Genomic DNA, 3,559 nt, shown 5'->3' with positions numbered 1-3,559 from the left:
TTTCTGAATAGCTGTGCCATTTATATTATTTATAATATTTCTGTGGACACTTAAATAGTTATATCAGAAATGCATGGGTACCTAGTCTCAAATTCAAAGGAAATGAATTATAGGAACCTCTAAATTAACAGAACGGTGAAATGCATGCAGCCAGAGGCTTCTGGCTCTTCTTACACGTCTAAAGAACCAACTTTCAATGACAATAGCTCTGAATTTATTTATCCTAAGTTGTTTATTTTCTTAACAACTATTATGCCCAGACAGCAAGCTAATCTTCAAGTTCTAGAACTATGGTTGTCCACAGCTACAATCAGAGGGGTGAATTGCTTGGGTGTCTATATATGGTTTTCCATACATTTTAGTAAAGAAATGAAAATCTTTCACTTTGTGAGGCAAATGATGGTGCCTATAAACCTAATGACGTGGCACCTCTAGGAAGGTTTGCTAACTTCAAAGGAAATAGAAATGAAATGTATGAAATAAGTGGAAGATGAACCTAATATATACACAGAGCAGCTTAGGAAAGATACTTAAGGTTTCAAAAACATAGCATTTCTTAATTCTATCCATGCAGCTACTAATCTGAATGTTGAAACAGGGCTGATTTAAAATGGGTAAAGTTCCTTTGTGAAAATGATAAGATCAATCATGGATGATTTGGAAAAGAGTCATTTTTATTTGAAAAATATGAGAGAGATGTTAAAAATAAACCCATAAACAATATTTAAAGTCACAGAGAAATGTTTATATCTTATGTGATATATTGTTGTGATTTAACTTAATTTCTGAATAGTTGATGAGGAATTGTAAATAACTGTTGGCATTTTTAATTTTAGGTCCATGCCAAGTAAAAGACCTGCCTGGAGGCCTACTACGAGTCTTGAAAACTAGACACATAATGAACACCATTATAAGAGTTATCAATAATCATACAGAATTATATGATTATGAGTGGCATTGGAAATTTGGCTTATTTCATTTCAAAATCTAATTCAATGGCATCATAGTGCCTCAAATACACTGATAACTTCCTTAAAAGAGAGAATGATTTTCCCATTTTAATAAGTACATACACAATCGCTTATAAGCCTTCTTTCCCAAGATTTGATTTTTTATTATTATCTTCAAATGGAGTGCATGCCTTTAATTATTTAATCTTTATGGCTAATCTTGTAAATAAAGAAGAATTGATGATATCCTAGTCAAATGAGCAATCTAAGGCTTAAAGAGTTAAAATAATTTGCAAAGATCATAAAGCAGGTAAATGGAAGGGCTGAGTCTTTTCTGCAGGCTGGTTGAATGTCCTTGCCTTGTTTCCTAAACCATGCTGCTTGACCAAGACCAATATTTGATGATCTCAGTTGTCATAGTCTGCATCCTCATGTACCCAGATTTAAGTATTTTCCAGTTGAGAGAACAAAGGGAGAAAATAATGCATATATTCAACAATAAGATATTGTAAAATCTTGAAATCTCTCCTTTTATTGTCTCAAGCTGCCTTTGCCTGGAGGGCAAATTCTGGGAAGAGAATCACCCCAGAAAGGACTTTCCCAAGTCATTCTTTCCCAGTCAAAACAGTGCCAGAGAACCACAAAGCAGGATTTGACTTGTTCCAAAGTACCCTGGAGGGGATTGGGAAGGACCCCAACAGCTTCTCTGATGGCTCCTCAGTGATGTGATTTCTTGGTTTACCCAGCAAATGCAGCCTTTCAATGGACTGTTCCCTGCAGCCCTGAAGGAGCACAGCATCTCCACTGCCACTGCCCCTCTCCAGGGAGGACTGATACAGTAGCTGCCCTCACAGCTGGCCCACAGTGATCCAAATTTGCTAATCAAAAACCTCAGTCAGTGAATGTGTCCACCCATGTTCTTGGGAAAGAGAATTTTTATGTCCGTTTCTGCCACCAGCAAGCTGACCGGGGTGGGGGGGTTGTATCCCATGGCAGCCTGCTGTGAGTGTAGGACAGCTACCAGTAGTCACTGTGCAGAGAGAGCAATTTACTGTTCTTTGTCACAATTTATCAGCCTCTTCCTTCAGCTTTTCCTTGGATGCTACACAGTGTTCTGGCTTCCAGAATTTCAAAATAGTTGTTTCAGACAGTTCCTGCCTGTTTAATGGTTGTTTTGGTGGAAGGAGTGAGTCCTGGATCTCCTTTCACTGCCATTTTCCTGCAGTACTTCTAAGTGGTCTTTTTCTTAATTCAGTGCTTGCTTTGTTACTGTGGTCCTTTAACCATTTTCTGGAACTTTGAGAAAGATTTTTCTGCCAGATCTTGCTGGTTGTTTGAAGAGTCTAAGTGGGTATGGCTCTCTGAAGCACCTGGCTCCAGCATCTTACTGGGGCAGGGCCTGGTCATGCTTTTTAGCTCAAAGCCATGACCTTCTTTTCTTAACAATTTTAGCAATTCAGGTTGGATCCTATGCAATATTCTTTAGTAGCACAAGAAGATATTTTAAATGGATACTGTCAAGCAATAGATTATCTTTCATTTTCTCAAATGTTCAGTAACCATTACTTCTTTAGATTAACCAAGATCAACTTGAATCTAGATGATTACCCATTACAATAGTTAATTGAAAGCAAAGCTATGCTATCAAACCTGTGAAATCAAATTATGTTTTCAGTCTACTGAACTTTTGCTATTTTTTTTTGAATGAGATATCTGTAATGGAGAGATTTGTTTATATCTCCCATTAAGGTGGTAAATTTTCAAATTTCTTTCAAATACTTTTTGAAATTTGTTTCATGTATTTTTATATATATTTTGTTTTATATATATTAAAATTTCTATATTATTTTGTAGTAACTCATTATTTTCCCCACTATAGTGATAAAAAAAATAGAAGTACATAAAAGTTAATTAACTTGTCCACAGTCAGAGAGCTAGTAAGTGGCAGAGATGGAACTTGAAGCTTAATACACTGGCAAAGAGTTTGCTTTGTTAAGATCTAATCCTTTAGTTTCTACTGGTGTTGAAAATTCGGTTCTCAGTCTAATTGTTGTTCTTCTTTTGTGTGGGGTGTGAGGTGGGGTGGGGATAATGTCTTCTCCTTTTATTTGTTCTGCCCTTGTAGTAAATATGTCCAGACATTGGATTTTCCTCCTTGGTATATATTGCAGTTCTGCATTGACAAATTCATTGACTTTCTTCAGTTCTGGAAAATTAACAGCTATTTTCTCTTCATGAAATGCTTCTCATCCTATCTATTTTATTTTTTAGAAATTCTAAATAAGTATATCAAAACTTCTAATTGTATCTCCATATATTATAACTTCTTTTATAAATGTCTCCTGCCTCTGCTTCTGCTGCATCCTACTTATAATCCAATTCCCATCTTTAATTTTCTATTCAGCTCTGTCTAATCTATTGTTCAATACATCTACTGAGTTATTTTATTTTTTAAAATTTAACAAATATTACTTATTCCAAACCTGTTCTTTTTTTAAAAAAGAATAAGTCATATCTCTAGTTTGTTACTTGCTCACTTTTGTGATTTCCATTTCACATTCTTTAAACATTTCTTACAGAAATATTTTATATTCCCCTATCTGATACCT

Source organism: Choloepus didactylus, chromosome 4 (genome assembly GCF_015220235.1).
Source record: "Choloepus didactylus isolate mChoDid1 chromosome 4, mChoDid1.pri, whole genome shotgun sequence".
Taxonomy (NCBI): domain Eukaryota; kingdom Metazoa; phylum Chordata; class Mammalia; order Pilosa; family Megalonychidae; genus Choloepus; species Choloepus didactylus.
This window is presented reverse-complemented; position numbering follows the sequence as displayed.